Genomic DNA, 18,177 nt, shown 5'->3' with positions numbered 1-18,177 from the left:
ATGGTGTAATGGTGCACCTCTAGCCAGCTTGTTGCCCTGACCTGGTCCTGGCACCCTTGTCCTCTGCTCTGGGCCTGATGTCAACCATACCACTGCCCCACCTGGAGCAGCTGCCAACAGATTTTGCCAGCAGCACATGTGAGTGGTGGCCACACAGGCCCGCTCCCTGTGACCCCATATCACCCCCCTTCCTGACCAGGACCTGCGCCTCCTCTGTGCCCCACAGTCTGGCCCACGCCCTGACATAAATGTGCCCCAGGAGTGGGGTTGGGTGTTGACCCGAGGATCCCATCCCCATATCTAGTGTCTAGTGTCCCAGGAAATGGGGAGATGCCGGGTTGGGTGAGGAGTGGACGCCACAGAGCCCCTGACCTGGAGCAGTGGGAGACACACAGCCGCACATCTGCACCCTTCCTTTCCCTGGTGGGAACCTGGTGGGGAGCAGCATGTCCACACCTGCCTTCTGTGGTCTTTTCCCTTTTTCTGGGGATGGGAGGCTTTGGATGCAGAAGATAGACCCTCCTTTCTGTGTGAACCCTTGTCTTCTGTGCTTGATCATCCTTTCACCTGAAGACAGAGAGACAGAGAGAGACAGAGAGACAGAGAGAGAGATCATCTTTCTCCTTGTACAGCCTGACTGTGCTCAGGTGAGTGATCAGTTGGGAAATTGCAGGTGCTGCATGGATGAGTCTTCTGTCACCAGTCTGTGTGTGTGTGTGTGTGTGTGTGTGTGTGTGTGTGTGTGTGTGTGTGTGTGTGTGTGTGTAGAAGTGAGTGGTAACAAGGAGACTGAATGCTTTGGTAACTTCTACCTGCTATCTTTCGGGCATGTATGGGCTTCATAGCTGAGGTCTGGGAGCCTGGAAGGGTGAGATGCTTGAACGGGACTCAGCACTGTTGAATTACAAGAACAAGGGATCTGTGTGCCCTGGAACTGTGTACTACCTTGGGCCTGGTTGGTGGGAGTGGGACCTTCAGAGGACCTAGGAGTGCAGCTGCAGGGGATGGCTTCCCTGGAGGACAGAGAGCATGTCCAACACTTAGTAAAGATATGAGTCCTGCTAGTATGGAGCGCAACAGCATATGTCAGACTCTGGGTCTTCTCATCATGACCTCTGATGGGCGAGGCGAGACCTATTTTAAATCTTGAGCTGTGATCTTCAGATCTCAACCTCCTAAGTACCTAAGATTATTGGCATGAGCCTCTGGCACTGTGACTCTGGTTCTTTTTGGTATATTAGGGTTTGACCTCAAGGCTTTAGGCTTGCCAGTCAGGTCATCTACCAGGTTTTCTGTCTTGGGCATTTCTGAGATGGAGACTTAATATATGCTCAGCCTGGGGTGGATCACAGTCCTCTTGTATGTGACAGGCATGAGCCACCAGGGTCGGTCCTCTGTAGTTGGAAGGTAGACATGTAGTGCCACGCTCAGTCATTGGTTTAGATGGATTGTCACAAACTCAGTCCACAGCAGCCCATTTTTGACCACAGGTGAAGCTCTGGGTTGGGCCTCAACCATTGGACTTCAATCTCCTCATGGGACAGTTTTGAGAAAACAAGGGATTAATACATAGTGATCTCTAGAGCAGGGCCAGACACATAGGGAGGGGCCGTCAGATACGGTTCTTGGCAGTTCTGTGAGTATATGACAGAAAATACCCGGAAAGATCTCAGATGGTTTTGTGTTATTAATGTTGTTACAGGTATGGGATTATAAAACAAAACAGGATACTCTTTCTTTAATACCCAATCCCCATGAGGAATGGGATCCTTCACTTTGTTCAGTTTTGAAGCTGGGGAAACTGAGGCACAGAGAAGCTGGGTGACCTACTTATGACTACCAGCTGACAGGAAGCTTGGCCTGACTTCTCTGCCATGCTCCCTAGGACAATGGGTGTTATTCAGTCTACTTCTTGTGGTGGGAAGTCCACTTCTTTTCAGTCGTGGGGCTTGAACTCTGGGCCTGGGGCAGCACCCTGAGCTCCTCAACTCAAAGCTAGCACTCTACCATTTGAGTCACAGGACCACTTCCAGTTTTCTAGTGGTTCTTTGGAAATAAGAATCTCACATGTGTTACTGCCAGGGCTGGCTATAAACCACAATCCTCATATCTCTGCCTCCACTGTACTTAGGATTACAGGCCTGAGCAACAGGTACCTGGCTTAAGTGTAATTCTGACCTTCTTTCGTCTCTCTCTCTCTCTCTCTCTCTCTCTCTCTCTCTCTCTCTCTCTCTCTCTCTCTCTCCTCTCTCTCTCTCTCTCTCTCTCTCTCTCTCTCTCTCTCTCTCTCTCTCTCTCTCTCTCTCTCTCTCTCTCTCTCTCTCTCTCTCTCTCAGGAACTGATTGAATGGGTGCTGGAGGAGTTTGCCCAGCGTCCCTAATGTGGTTGGAACCAAGGTGGCCCTCTCATTCTGGAGGTGGGCTGTGGGTCAGGAGCTGTCTCGCTCAGTCTGTTGTACCAGCTCCATGAGGTAAGTCCCTCTGTGCCCTGTCTAGTCTGTGACAGTTATTCATTGTCTATCTAGCCTTACTGGATTCAGTACTGTGATCAATGCCCTTTTCTAGCAAAAATTTCTGGCTAAAATTATGATACATAGTTATGGAATGAAAATTTAATGCCATCTTAAGAGAGTTATTTAGTGTTCTGGGAATGTGGCTTCATGGTAAAGTGATTGCCTAGCATTCATGAAACCCTGGGTTTAATTCCTCAGTAACACATAAACAGAAAAAGAAACACTGGAAGTGGTCCTGTGCCTCAAGTGGTAGAGGGTTAGAATTGAGCAAAAAAAAAACAAAAAACAAAAACAAAAAAAAAAACCTGAGGAATAATTCCCAAGTGCTGAGTTTCAGCCTCAGGACTGCCCAAACAAAAAGAGCAACAACAACCACAAATGAACATTTAGTTAGTAAATGCAAAATAAAGAACCCAAACTTGGAATATATAATTGTTCCTTCCATATTGATACTTGACAATAGTCCCTAATTCATGTACTTTACTTATATTAGGATACTGTGTTGAAAAAAGTTTTGTTCATTAGGTCAGGGCAATTAATGCCAGGAATGTGCTTAGATGTCAGGTGTAGATTAATTCTGGAAATTCACATATTCCAGGATTTTGAGAGTTGTCACTGCTAATCACAATGAGAAGGGTAGTCTAAGTGAGATTTGGAAATCATTTTGGCCAATCATAGCACCAAAAAGTCAGAGGCTAATTAACAGTCGTGACAGAAGAGAAGGAATAACTCCAGATGGAAGTAAAAAAATGATAGTAGCTAAGGTATAGCAGAAACAGTTCTAGGGAACCATTTTTGGTTATTGAAGAACTATTTATCAACTAGGCTTATTCCTCATTGTTTTAGCATTCTAAATCTCTTAGGCTAGATAAATGTGTCTCCTTCTATGCTGTTCTTTCATACCTGATATCCTTTGCTTTCTGAAAATCTGTCTTTCTATATTTCTCTATGAACATTTCCTAATACTAAATACACCTACACAGATGTCACAGGATGCTAATGTAAGGGTCCCATAGCCCATGAGTCATTAATGTAACAAAATGGAAAAGGAGGAGATATTTATTGCTACCTCAATTTTTCTGAAAACCTGCAATGTTATCATTTGGTTCAAATTTCCATTCTTTGTCTACATAGTGTCATTAAGTGCACATAAATGCAAATATGAGCCAGGTGCTGGTGGCTCTTGCCTGTAATCCTAGCTAAAACCAGAGGATTGTGATTCAAATCCAGCCTGGTCAGGAAAGTCCATGAAACTCTTATCTTCAATTAGCCACCAGAACCCCAGAAGTGGTGCTGTAGCTAAAGTGGTACAGCATTCAAGTTGAGCTGAACAGTTGAGAGACAGTGCCCAGGATCAGTGTTCAATCCCCACAATCAAAAAAAAGTGCAAGTATGGCTTTAAGTTTCCCCCAAAGGAATGATTAAGTCAACAGTAATCTTCCCAAAGGATTCAGTGCACCTACTTTTGCTGAGTTATTTAAGTTATGGCTTCTTTGATGAACATATTCTCTTCTTTAAAAATGGTCAAAGATTAGCTTTATCGTAACTTCATCTAATATTTTTTGGTTCAAAAGAGAAGTCCAAACAGTTGTTGTCATTTAGCTTTCTTACTGTCTTAGTTCAAAGCCAACCAGGCAGGAGAGTCTGTCAAACTCTTATCTGAAATTAAACACCAAAAAACCAGAAATGGAGTTTTGGCTCAAGCAGTTGTGTACTAGCTTTGGGTGCAGGTCGGAAAGAAAGACAACTGTTCAGGGACAGGTTCCAGCCTCTAAGTTCAAGCCCCAGAACTAGCACAAAGTAAACAAACAAGCAAACAACACAATTCCGGGGTATTTCTTTGGGACTCTCCTTAAAGGAGTAGTGGTCCGATAAGAGGCTGGTTTTGCTGATCATACTCTCTGGATCCTGTTTTTTGAAATCTTTATTGCTATGAAAAACTCAGGACCAGACTAAAAGAATTGATAACTGACTCCTGCAACAAGAGAATCATCTCAGGAGTGAAACATCCATCCACAAGACACTTCAAAACCTCCGTATCTTTGTTTATTTGCAGTAGAACACATTTAAAACAAAGTTATTTCCTTTTGTTATGCTGGCCTTCAAATGGCATATTGTTTCCTTTAGTAATACTCTCAACTACAAGTTTACAGACAAGTTTTATATAAAGAACACACTCAAAATTGTCAGGAAGAAAGTTTCCTTCAAGCCTTGAATTCTTTTCTTGTACAGTAAAAAGGAAAGCAAAAGTTAACTTGAACTTTGTCATTCCTCTATGCTCAATTAATCTCCTGAGATCAATTTCCACATCTAGTAACAGTTACTTCCGCTTACTTCCAGTAACAATCTATGGTGCTGCTCCAGAAAAAAAATGAATGTTTTCTGGCTTCATTGAAATAGCACAAGGACACTTTTGGACATGAGGTAACACGTGTTTCAGAGACAATTTAGTAAGGAGAAAATATGAAATTTAAATTGCTTATGAATACTTTTTTCATGAGTACATTTTGTTCAAAGTTCTTAAGTGCTCTGTAAATTATGGTGAATTTTAAATGGGAGAAAGTTCTCAAATCATTTTTTGTGAGTGTATGTGGTGTGCATTAATTTCCCAATTGTACACGAGTGAACAGTAAGAGAAACAATAGGAATAATAGGAAAGAGAAGTTCTGTGTTTATTTAAAAGGCTTCAGTAAAATATAGAACACTCTACAAATAAGACAACATTGAAACAATAAAGCCAAGTCCAGTAGGTAGATTTATGGGAGTGATATAGAGAAAGCATTACTTCTATGTGGAAGATGAAGCCAAATCCTTTCTAAATCATGCTTTATAAACACGTAATTTTGTAAAAAGGAGAATGGAAGAATTATTGTTTCCAATGCAAGTCACGTATGAGAGAATGGACTTAACTGGAAAAAATAGGAATTATACTAGCAATGAATCTGGTGGCTAAGATCACATTTCTTTTTTTTTTTTCCTTTTCTTATGTTCTTTTTTGTAGTTGTTGGTCGTGGTACTTGAAATCTGGGATTGGGCACTGTCCTTCTGCTCAAGGCTACTGCTCTTCCACTTAAGCCACAGTGCCACTCCCAGTTTTCTGGTAGTTATTGGAGAAAAGAGTCTCCAGGACTTTCCTACCTGGGCTGGCTTTAAACCCCAATCCTCAGATCTCACCACACCCAGCTTAGGACCACATTTCTAACATTGTATACTCAAGATATGTAATGTATATGTTCATCTATCTTTATATTAATTCTTGAGTTAAAAATCTGGGCTACAGGTTATACTTAACACTCACAAAAGTGTTTGTAGTTTAAAAGTTGATACTCCTGGAAAAATAAAACCTAAAACGGTAAAGCAGTCTGAGAAGTTCAATTTGCATCCAGCCTGGGCAGAACAGGCTTTGAGACACTAACTGAAATTAAACAGCCAAAAGCTGGAATACTAGTCATGAGCAAGATTGCTGAATAAGAGCATGAGATTTTAGCATACATACATACAAACATACACATACACACAAAGGGACTTATATGTGCACACAAAAATACACAAATGAAACAACTCTCAGAATATGTAGAAAAGTTAGAAAACAATAGAAAATATGTCCTGAGTAAGACTAGAATTAAGTGATAATTTTTAATATTAGAAAGCCCTCCAGTGAACTTTCCCCCAAAGAGTTGAGAATATTACATAGCTAGGAATCAGTGACAGTAAGGGAGTCAAACAACATTATTAACAGGATAGGATCCATGGAGGAATGAATCAGGGAACCCTGTAGGTGCATATAAAAATGTTCATATCTTGCGTGAATTGTTAGAACATCTTTGAAAATAGTACATAAAGAGTCTGAGCAGTCAGTTTAGTGGATAAGATCTTAGGAGAAGTTCAGAATTGCGAGTATGTTTCTAGAGTAAATAAACAAACTATGGCAGGGAAATGTGATACAAGCCTGGAATTCTAGCACTTCGTCAGGAGATTAGAGAATGGAATTACATTGCAATACCTTCCATGGACCAGGTAGAACAACTTTGTCTCAATAAAACAAACCAAATAACAAAAAAGGAATACACAGTTGGAATTTTGGGCTAATTTTCTCATTATGTTTTGAGAAGTCAAGTTTCCTATTGAAATGCAACTTATACATATCCTCATTTGTGTTTTAAATGCTCTCTTATTACAGAACATTCTAGATGCAGAATGGCTCATTATTTCCATCCAAAAATTTGCAAATCTAAGTAAGCACCATTCTGTTGGATTCCAAAGAAATGTTGAAGGATTACAAAAGCTTAAGCCTGGAGAAATAGCAAAGTTCATCTAATGTAGTACTTTGTAGGCTTTGTTAAATTAGAATTTAGATTTAAAATATGTATTTTTGTTTTGTTTGTAATTTTATATTCTATAGGATACTAAAAAGTTCTTTTTAAGTAGAGGGATTAATGGACAAATTCACAAATGATTCTTGCATTCTATTTTCCTAGAATATTCTTTCAAGAGAGTTATAATTAGAACATAGTTAATAGATAATTCCCACAGTTCATGTATACCATGTTAATGTGAATAATCTAGACAGAGTTGCTAACAAATGGATGATATTAATTTATAAATTTAAAAAAACAGCAATTTCCTCTCTGTTTGTTTCTAGCTCTCTGCTCTCTCATTTCTATCTCTCTCTCTCTCTGTTCTATTCTAGCTCCCTCTCTCTGTTCTTACCTCTCTCTCTCTCTGTCCTTTTCTAGCTCTCTCTGCTCTAGCTCTTTCCTCTCTTTTCAAGCTCTCTCTCATTCCCAGCCACGTGGAGAGCCAACCTTGCCTGGTCCCAGCAGGCCTACTGAATAAACCTACCCCCTTACCTGAATACCACGAGCATGCTGGTGCTGTCCTTCCTCGGTTACCTCTTTATAAAAAACCTAACATAAATGGTGCCGTGACTCGGATAAAGAGCTTAAAGTCAGGATAGCTGGGATTTCTTTCTGTTTTTTTTCCCTCTTTTTTCTTTTTTTGTTTGCTTTTTCCTTTTTTGCTCTGAGGAATACCCACAGTTCTGACGGCCTTTTGCGAACCAATCTGTCTGCGGCGGAAACAGCGCATCGATACCATTGCTGGCCTTCACATCCATGTCCACACCACTTCTCTACTCTGGCCCTGGTAACTGAGCCCCAACCATCTGATGTGCTTTGTTAGCAAAGATGTCTAAATGTTGTCAAAATTTTAGGTTTTGAGATTTGCCTTTTTTGTTTTGTGTTGTGTATTCTACTACTGACTACATGGTTCTAAAATACTGGGCATATCTAGGCTAAAATTCTGATCACGTCTAATGAGTTTTGTCATTGCAGAATATTTGTTGGTCAGTTCTTGATAGGAGCAGGTAAGCTCTACTTATTCTACTTGATCTCCTTGTTGCTTTAATTGGAAATAATAAAGGGTTTTTGTGGCAAAGATTTCAGTTCAAAGCCAGCTCGGGCTGAAAAATCCCTAAGACTCCATCTCCCAGCTAAACTCTGCAAGTGATACTATAACTCAAAGTGGTTCATTGCTAGCCTTGAGCAGAAGTGCTCAGGGACAGTGCCCAGGCCTTGAGTTCAAACCTCCTTGAACACTGGAAGTGTTATTGTAACTCAACGTGGTAGAGCACTAGCCTTGAGCAGAAGTGCTCAGGGACTCTGCCCAGGCATGGAGTTCAAATCTTTAATACCAACTGGGAGAAGCCATCCGAGCAACAAGCACCTAGACTCAGCCAGTCTGGGGAACAAGGAAACATGGAGAGGACAAAGAGGAGATAATATCACATCAGCTACTTTGTGCCTGCCCTTTCAAAATTAAGCAGAGCTGGGAGGTCAGTTGAAGTAAGAAGCCTACCCAGCCAATGGTTATACCTGTCTACCTATTAACTGAACAGGAATTTATATTCTTGCCTTTTGTCACCTGACTTCTCTACTTAGTCGCCAGATGTCAGAAGTAGCTAGGGACATTTCTACCAACATTTTCAGCCCCAAGTCCTTCCTCTTGCCATTTATTTGCCGTTTAGTATTTTTTTTCCAGCCGCTCAATGCTCATGAGACTTCTCCAGACTTCACCCAAGGACTCAATCCACCAAGGGACAGCTACTGCTCACTGCCTTCTGGGAGGCGACCAAATTCCAGCCTTTTGCCCCTATTGTCGATGTCCCTTGTCAGCAGGAAGTAGCCAGAGAGAATCCTTGCCCTATTTCAAGATTATTAAAAGGCTGGAATGTAAGGTCCACTCCTGGATGGCTAGCAGACTCCACCCTCCTCGCAGCAAAGTCTCCACCCAGTACCTGCGTTACCTAGGCAACTGGGACACCTAGCAGAGGTCACATCTGAATTTGATGTGGCCACACCTTTCCCCACCCATACCCTAGATAAGGCCTACCACAGGCCCAGGTGCTCTCTCTGTTCGTTTCTAGCTCTCTGCTCTCTCTGTTCATTTCTAGCTCTCTCTCTCTCTATTCTATTCTAGCTCTCTCTCTCTCTGTTCTTACCTCTCTCTCTCTGTTCTTTTCTAGTTCTCTCTGCTCTAGCTCTTTCCTCTCTTTTCCAGCTCTTTCTAATTCCCAGCCACGTGGAGTGCCAACCTTGCCTGGTCCCAGCAGGCCTACTGAATAAACCTACCCCTTACCTGAAAAAAAAAAAAAAAAGAAAAAACAATTTTTGAGGGTTTGGTTTAAAATGATATGAAGAGAGTAGTTGTGTGACATCTTCTTTTTTCAACCTCTAAGTAACACAGGAAGCCATTTCCTTATTTACGTGCCTCTGTATACATTGAGAAAAATGCTAGGTTGGGTTTGTACTCAACATTGTTTTTGTTTTATTGGTTTGCCTAGAGCTTGAACTCTTGGCCTGGACAGTGTCTCTGAGTCTGTTTATGCTCAAGGCTCATGCCCTACCACTTCAACCTCAGTGCCACTTGTGTCTGGCTTTTGTGGAGAAGTATATTGGAGATAAAATTCTAAGAAACCTTCCTGCCAGGGTGGGCTTTGAACCATAATTTTCCAATCTTAGCTTCCTGAATATCTATGACAATTAAAAAAGTATAAATATAAATAATATTTGCAAGTGATCTGATCTCAAGAATACCAGTGGAGGAAAAATTATGAATCTCAGGTTATTGTGATATTCTTTCCAGAACACGGAGGGCTTCACATTAGCAGAGGTGTAGTATTTTTCACAATAGAGATAAGCTATTCATGATATGAATTAAGGAATTTTAGGGTGCCCCTTAATGTTGGGCTAGGATGACTTCATGGCATAAATGTTGGGATTTATAGTCATAGAAATAACAGATTACTCTGATAAAAAAATGCTTACTCTTGACGAATTATTACAGATGCTTCATCGTTTTATCCTCTACCAGAATGTGGCTATTTTTCTATTGACTTCTCAATCTGTACACTCCATTGGAAACTGCATCTATTGCAGAATTTTATAACATGCAAAAAAGTACTGTTTTGAATCTCTAACGTATGGAATGTTGAGAATTTAAAAATGAGTAATTATGAGTAGTTATTTGTCATATGAATTTTGAAGAAAATATATACTCTGTCCTCTTAACAAATTATTTAATTTTAAAAGTTATGGGTTTCCGTAGCATTAAACTGTTTTTCTGTTTTAGAATAAGAAAGTAATAAATTTATTCTTTTTTGAAAAATTCGGCAAGTATATTATGAAAATATTTTCTAGTTGGATAACAATCACGTTGATGACCCTCTGGTAAAAAAGAGGTAATCAATTTGAATTAGATGTCAAATAGAATTGATTTTTAAAATATTGCTACATAAAGAATAATATTTACTGTGCCAATACAGTAAAATTACATTTTACGCAGCTTATTTTTTCAATTTTATTATCAAATTGATGTACAGTGAGGTTACAGTAATTGTAAGGTAGTGAATAAAAAACATTTCAAACTTGTTACCCCCTCCTTCATTTTTCTCACAGTTTTCCTTCACCCCTTCACCCCTCACAAGTTATAAGGTACATTTCCAACATGTTGTCTTGCGAGTATTGCTATTGCATTGGTTTTCCCTTTGTCTTTTGTCTCACCATTTTGCTTTTCCTCTTCCCTTCCCTATTTAAGGGATATGCATACACAATACAAAATCAAATACAGCAGGAATGAACTATAGGGGAAAAACCCAAAGGAAACAAGTCACATAGTTCAACAAAAACAACAACCACAAATAAAAAAATCTGGTTCCATATCTTGGAATTCATTTTGCTTAGCATCAGCTTATATGGCTATATATAGGCAGTACAAAGCTTCTGGAAAATAATAGTTGCATGGACACTATATCATGAAAAGAGCATGTTAACTTTTGGATGGTAAAGGTGGAATTAGGATTGGTTATGACAGGTAAATTTGAATTGTTCAAAATTTTTAACAACTTAGCCTATTAAGAAAATTTAAAATTTCCTGGGAGAATAGGCTTTCATGCAAAGAAATCCATGGAGACTTAGTAGAGAGGAAGCAATGTGGGTGAAGATGGCTCTTTTTCACACTAAAAAAACCTCAGAAACATTGCTGTAAATCCTGTAGGTTACCTTGGAATCATCCTTACCCAGGAACTATATTCTCACTGTGTGAAACAAGGTGGTATTGGAATTTAAATTCAAGTTCTTAAAAAATTAGACATCAAAATTTGTGAATTTACCTTTAATTACCAAACAGTAATTCTCTGAAAAAGATAATTTGAGTCAAAATATTTAGGGAGAAAGTGCCCTCCAAAATGCAAGAAGGTGTTGGGTTTACACATTTCTGTTTGTAACACTTTCCACAATGTCTTTGCATTTGAAGCAGTGAAACAGAAAAAAATCTGATTATATAATTCAAACCAATGATTTCACATTTCTAAGTGGCTCACAAAAAATAATATCTTTATTAACATGAGATAGTGAAGACTTCTCTTATTACATAAGCCAAAATGTTTTGGGTTCAGAAAAGAATTGAACAAATGGAAAAGGTAAGAAAACATAGTTCTTAGAAGCCCTAGCTAAGCGTATTGGCGTTAGCAGTGAAGGGAGTCCAAACATTTTATATAAATTATATTAATATTTTTTGGAGGGTCCGGTCGTGGGGCCTGAACTCTGGGCCTGGGTCCCTTAGGTCTTCAGGTCAAGGCTAGTGCTCTACCACTTGAGCCACAGCGCCACTTTCGGCTTTTTTTCTTTTTGCTTATGTGGCGCTGAGGAATCAAACCCAGGGTCTCAGGCATTCAAGGCAAGCACTCTACCAAAGAGCAACTTCCCAGCCCTAAATTGTGTTAATATTTTTACTAACTTAAGTGATTTTACAGAGCCTATTTGGCTCACTACAATGCCGAACAGATTGGGTGGAGACATGGAAATACATTCCACATCCAAAAGAGGCAACTTAAAGAGTTTTCAAAGACAAATCATGAAGATTTAACAGTGGTGGAGCACATATAGTCCTTCAGCTTCACTAGACTTGAAGCCAAGATGCTGTGATTAATTGGAAATCAGGCAAGAGCTAAGAGGAGGACATAGAAGCAGGACATAGAAGAATTGACCTTTTGTAACAGACACTGTCTTTCTAGGTATAGGTGATTTAACTCTACTCTCCTCCATACATCTTGGTGAACAAACGCAAGACCAAGAGAAAAATAATCTATTGAAATAATTTTGCATAGAATAACTTCATTGTTCCTGATATGGTATCTAAGGAGAGTCTTACAATAGAAGATAAAAGTGCAGTATTTTTCAGTTTCCTCTAAGCATCTTCTTAGCAAAATATATCTTTTAGGTTAGAATTGATTGAACCAAAAAGTGATGGAGTACTTATGTTTGTGGGCACTTTAGACACAAGAAGACTTTCAAGGTAAGAGAAAAAATACAGCCAAATATTTGTGATCACAGCTTCTAGGGCTGTTTTCTGGAGACAAAGTTTTACATTAGACTTCTTCTCATTGACATAGATGTTGTTTCATGGCAACCAAGTGCAAGAGGGAAGTTTCATAGACTCGCCTGGCCAATTAATCAGCATGAAAGAAGAAAATGGCAAATAATATTTAATGAATTACTTTGACCAATTACTTTGCCAGAAGAAAGAAGGAAAAATATAATTCAAAATCAATTGACTTAAAAGTATGAAGAAAGAGTAGTGAAGAAAGATTAGAGAAAATATGGAGGATTGTTTTCTCTCCAGTGGAGTAATGCGTTCTTGATCTTGTTTCTTCCATTCTATCTTCACAAGCTATCAAGTGTGTCTCACGACTGGATTATCCAGTTCAGACAGAGAACTCCTAGAAGAAAGATACTATTTGCAGGAGATGTAGGTGATTGTGATTTATAACAATCTATTTAAATCTGTTCAAAATTCTCTCCTATCCCAAACTTCTCTCTTTGGACAGCGTTGTTTGCTTTTCCCAAGACTACCCTTCATTAACTGCTTAAAATTTTGGGAGGAAATATTCATCCTCTCTAGAGATTTCTGGTTGGTTGTGATTTTTGTGTGTTTTTGTTTTTTGTTGTGTTTTTAAACTGAATTTCAAAAGGTTGTGCAATTGTGTTACAATTAAATATATCCATCTAATTGTCCATTGCTCTTGGATCACAGTCACTCCTTCCATCATTCTCAACCAAATGCTTCTCCAATATTTATTTCAGATTTACCACTTCCGTTATCATATGTGTACAATGAGTATTCTAGCTGTACTTGCCCCTTGTTCATTTTTCAATCATTCTATGTCTTTACTATAATTTCTTTCTGTTTTCAACTTCCTGATAGTCATCCTGTTAAACTGTCTATTAATACTTTGAAAGGTTTATATACATTTCATGGAGTTTCCATTCTGCATATGCTTGAACAGATGTCAGCTTATATTTCCATAATTCATTCATCTGCAGTAACAATTTGCAAGACAGGAGATGTGAAGCTCCTAAACATGATTTTATTCTCATCCATTTGGAAGATTAATCTTCAGTCAAAAAGAAAGTTAAAAAATGCATAGAATGTACTCCTAGCTACCAATTTCTATAAATAGCTTTGTACAGTAGTGTGATTGTTTTATTTTACATGGTATAATATGTTTTACTACCTATAAGTTTTGGAAAAAGAAGAAAACTAAAATTTATTCCTATATAGGAATGTGATAGAAATAGAAGACAGATTTTGTTTGTCATATCTCTGATGAGTACCCATATTCAAGACCTAAAGTCATATTTCTCCCTATGTTACACAGATAGGGAAAACATAATATTACATATGATAAGACAACTATTTGTGACATTTTAAAATGTGCCTTATTAAATGATGACATTTACTTTATTAGCAAACGTTTTGGTTTGAAATTTGGCAGGATGATCTATTTAACACATTTCCGGAAGGCTCCTACTGAAAAACACAAATTGTGGTTGGTACTATTTCTAGACTTCAATGAATGGTTGAACGTGTTTGGCATTAGTGCTGGGTAAATAATTCAACTCTATTATAACTTGCTCTCTACACTTGAAAAACTTGTAATGTCACTAAGTATCATCTACTTGTCAAATGTTATTGTGGCGAATGTGATTTTAAAAAGTTAATTTGTAAAGGAATAACTTTCAGTCGATTAAATGTAGATTATCATTGGTTTGAGAGTGACATTTTATACCACTGAACCATGTTGTACTGAAGTCCCAGTGTTTTGCAGCACTAAGGATCTTCTCAATGTTTTTCTGAATTATATTTGAACTCTAAGTAAATTTTTCTGGATCTTGGTAGACCAATTATGGATCTATCCTTCCAGGAACTATTTTTGGCCCACTTATGCTGGACTAAAATCTTTCATTAATCATAGGGGAGGGGTATTAAAAATAATCTTATGACACCTTGTGAACTTGTTCTCTGATATGGGCTGGCCATCTGTAAGTTGAATGTTTGAATCATAGTACATACTCTCAAAATTTGTGATCTCATCTTTCATTTTAAGTTGCCTTGCATTTCACAATTGCTTACTGCTAAATCCTGCATCTCAAGGAACTGTGGCCCTGAAATATAGGAAATGAGAAATTGAAATGGGTCTTCAATTACTTTGTTGTATGTTGCATGGGCCTATGTGAGAAGTCTTGCCCTTGTTATCTGATGATGCAGGTAACTGGTACCTGGGATCCTAGGAATCATTGGGTCGTGCAGAAGAATAATATTTGTTAGACATCTTATCAGAAAAATTTGGGCATAATCAGTAGGAATGCTTCAGAAATATGGAGAAAAACAGTTTGGAATCAGTGAATTGAAACAATAAACAGAGAAGCAGAGTAAAATCCCTTATAGAATAGAGGAAAACAAAATTGGTTTTTTACCATGTGAATTCAGAAAACCAAAACAGTTTGAATGTATCACAAGTTTATACCAAAGACACTGCGTTGATACTTTTTATATTCTAATATACATTTTAAACCTAATTATTTATATTCCAATTCTATTTATTGGAATAAATAAATTTTAATTTATTTGTGAAATTATCAACTAATTCTAGTAAGTTTCATTGTGTGAAATATAAAATCAGCACATATAAATATAAAATATATAACTATATATACTATAAGAAAAAAGACACATGTTTTGAATTGTTCTGTTGTGGTTACAGTATCAAAGGCAACTCTGTTTTAAAGTATTATTACATTATCTCTACCTCAGTGTTTGATAGAGTTGGACCTAAAGCTTTACTATTTGTAGATTTACAGCCTGTAGGCAAGAGAAAACACTGTGATGAAAACATTACCAATTTAAGGCCTAATAATGAGAAGAAACATCTGGACTTCTCCTGCTTCCTGCCTGGTAGGATGGTAGACAGGCCAGGATATTAAGTAATCACGAATATGATCAATTTTTTTCCCCTTCTTGGCTTTAGTTACTTGTGAAATGTTAGATATAATAAACAATTATATTTTGATAAAATACCTTCTAGTCTGAACAGTTATGACTGAACTGTTCATCTCTCTATGATTCCTTGTAACTAAGATTAGTGTTGTTCAAGTAAAACAATCTATGGTGTCAGGGTAAGATATTCTGATTGGTCAGAATAAAGGGTCAGGTAGACATTTGTGCCAGTAAGACCTCACTTGGGAATATGTCAACTGCAGAAGGTTAGAAGTAGCTCTTAAGCAAGGCTTACTTTGAATCCATTAGCTCCACAAAGCTAATTCAGTTGGATCAATTAGTATATGAAAAAGCCATCACCTTTGGACCTAGCAATAAATTATTGAAAGTATGATCAAATTCCAAATGAAAAAGACTTAAAATTGTCATTGACAAAAAAAATTTGCAAATGTGAGCATTAAGATGAACAATATATTTTTTTCCACTATTCACAGAATTTTAGGGAAATAAGATCAGTAGCATTGTGAGGAACAATATAGTTTCCTTATTACAAGTAGGCAACCGTAGATATAAGTCTGTATAAAGATTGCATCATGAACTGCTTAAATTTGGAAGATACTACATGCTTCAGCAGCAGGTATTCCCAAATTACAATACAGAGATTAACATGGCAATTGCACAAGGATGATATGAAAATTTGTGAAGTATTCCGTATTTTTCTTTCTTCAGATGCAAGAAATGAAAAACAGTTATTAAAAAGTTGATTACAAAATAACAAGTGTAACAAAACACGTAATTCATATAATTAAATTTAGTTTGACATCAGTGTATTAAATCTTCACCTCAGAAAGTCTTTTACATACCATAAACTTTACAAAACTTTTGAAATTAGACAACATTTTCATTTTATCCCAAAGAAAAATAATATTAGGACCTAGGAAAAAAAGGAAATTAAAACTTTCTATATGGAATACAATCTGAAAGGACACATTATACAAACATAGAATATTTTAAAATATTCTTTTTCAGACAAGCACCAGAAATACTTTAGTTTCTGTACTATTCATTTAAACAGATAAGTTAAAATTATTTCTGATTAAAATTTCACAAACTCTGCAGAAATCATTATACATGTATACAAAAACTCTTGAATACATTTTGACATCCAATGCAGGCAATTCACTTGGAAGAATTCCACGGAATTCATGAATTTTTTACAGTAAGTATTGGTGTTGCCGTACACTGGTGGCTCAAACTATAAAAAGAATTTTGAGGTATTACCAGGTGTAATAGACTCAGAGGCCTACCACTATAAAGGTCATGATAAGGTCTCTAAAAGAGACTGTTCAAGTTAATAAAGGGCAGAGGATTGCCCAAATATTTTACTCTCATATCTAAACTTGCTTAATCCCACACTGACTCAAAACAGAAAAGGAGGGTTTGGCACCACAGATACTGTAGCCTGGGTTCAGGAAATTACAGACAAAAGGCCTTACAAGGCCATTAAAGTCAATGGAAAACAAATGACAGGACTCTTAGACACAGGAGCTGACAGATCCTGTATAGCTGGAAAAGATTGTCCTATGGCCTGGCCAGTGCAAGGGTCTTCTTCTTCCTTAATTGGATTAGGGATGGCTTCTAATGTAGCTTAGTCAGCTCAGAGACTCAAATGGGTATGTGAAGGGCAGTAAGGCCACTTCAAACCTTATGTTATTCCCACCTTACCCTTTTCTTTATGGGGCAGAGACATCATGCAAGACATGAAAATAAAATAGTACAAATAGACTCCTCATCGAAGGAGCAAAACTTTTCATAGGGGCCACTGAGGAACAGCTTTATGCTGACAAAATAATATGGAAAAGTGTTGATCCTGTATGGATTAATCAGTGGCCCCTAACTCAAGAAAAGATTCAAGCCATACAGGACTTAGTTCAAGAACAATTGAGTCAAGGGAAGAATAGAAAAGACTACCAGTTCTTGGAATACTCCATTTTTTGTAATTAAAATAGAAGTCAGGAAAATGGAGATTATTACAAGATCTAAGGGCAATTAATGAGACCATGCATGACATGGGAGCCCTTCAACCAGGTCTACCCTCTCCTGTTGCAGTCCCACAGGGTAGATACATAATAATAATAAACTTACAGGATTGCTTTTTTACAATAAAATTACAACCAGAAGATTCCAAGAGATTTGCTTTCAGTGTCCCTTCAGCTAATTTAAACAAACTTATAATAGGTACCAATGGAAAGTGCTACCTCAGGGCATGAAAAACAGCCCTACCTTATTTCAACAATATGTGAAAAGGGCTATAAAACAAATTAGAGAAAAATATCCAGGGGCATATATTATTCATTATATGGATGATATACTTATGGCCGATGAAACTAGAGAAAAGACAGAAAAAATATTACAGGATATGGAAGAACAATTAACAAAATTCAGTTTGATAATAGCTCCTGATAAAGTTCAACATGAATGACCTTTAAATTATCTGGGAAAAGTGATTGGACATGATTATATTATGTCTCAAAAGACACAAATTAGAATACATAAACGAAAAACATTAAATGATTTCCAAAAATTATTAGGGAATATTAATTGGATTCGGCCTAGTTTAAAAATAACTGCAGGACAATTAGATCCTTTGATGAAAATGTTGGACGGAGACCCTAATCCTAAATCTACCAGGAAAATAACTCCTGCCGCCTTATCCTGTATAAAATTGGTAGAAAAAGCATTGAATACAGCTAAAATACAGAAAATTAATATTGCACAAACATGGTCCTTTATAATTCTGTCTAGAAGCTTTACTCCCACAGGATGTTTT

The 18,177-nt window shown here is 37.6% G+C and overlaps 1 pseudogene; it reads left to right on the top strand.

The window, feature by feature from the left end:
* The first annotated feature begins 15,969 nt into the window (after positions 1-15,969).
* Positions 15,970-16,066, top strand: LOC138806650 (U6 spliceosomal RNA; annotated as a pseudogene).
* The last annotated feature ends 2,111 nt before the right edge of the window (positions 16,067-18,177 follow it).

This window comes from Dipodomys merriami, unplaced genomic scaffold (genome assembly GCF_024711535.1).
Source record: "Dipodomys merriami isolate MVZ:Mamm:240054 unplaced genomic scaffold, mDipMer1.0.p SCAF_402, whole genome shotgun sequence".
Classification (NCBI taxonomy): Eukaryota; Metazoa; Chordata; class Mammalia; order Rodentia; family Heteromyidae; genus Dipodomys; species Dipodomys merriami.
This window is presented reverse-complemented; position numbering and strand designations above follow the sequence as displayed.